The 482-nt window shown below is 58.3% G+C and overlaps 1 protein-coding gene across 1 annotated transcript in view; it reads right to left on the reverse strand.

Annotated features, from left to right (window-relative positions):
• LOC119589276 (aromatic-L-amino-acid decarboxylase-like) overlaps nucleotides 1–237 on the reverse strand; it is a gene marked incomplete at its 3' end in the record, with an annotated part of 24,249 nt that extends 24,012 nt beyond the window's left edge. The window contains 1 exon segment of the mRNA XM_037937893.1: nucleotides 101–237.
• Between the last annotated feature and the right edge of the window lie 245 nt (nucleotides 238–482).

Genomic DNA, 482 nt, shown 5'->3' on the forward strand with positions numbered 1-482 from the left:
CTTCCTTCTTCCCCTCAAGTCGGCGCCCGAGGGGCAGCCTCCCCTGGCAAATGCTCGGCGCAGCAGGTGACACCAGAAAGACAGGCCATTCACTACTCACCCAAGTTAACGATCCACTCCGGACAAGTATAAACAAAGTTCGTGCACAAGTTAATAAGTCCACGGAATTAGTTCCCGAGAGGCGAGCGGGGAGAGGGAGGGAGGCGTGCACCGAAGGGACTTCTCGACAGTGGAAGCCACTGACGAAGACTGCGGTCAGGCCTCGTCGCGCCGCCTTTATGTAAGGACCGTCGACTTCCGAAGATGCGCAAGTGACGATCGGATTTGCTGTGGAAATACCCTGGGCGCGAGACGAGGAGGAAACGCGCCGCGCGGCCGTACTTTACGTACGCGCGTCTGCGCTCGCCATGCGCGAGTGTGCGCGCAGCTGCTGTTTTCGGAATGTCTTGGAAGCAGGTGATTCCGGACTGATTTGGTGTAAG

The sequence above is a fragment of the Penaeus monodon genome, chromosome 25 (genome assembly GCF_015228065.2).
Source record: "Penaeus monodon isolate SGIC_2016 chromosome 25, NSTDA_Pmon_1, whole genome shotgun sequence".
Lineage (NCBI taxonomy): Eukaryota > Metazoa > Arthropoda > Malacostraca > Decapoda > Penaeidae > Penaeus > Penaeus monodon.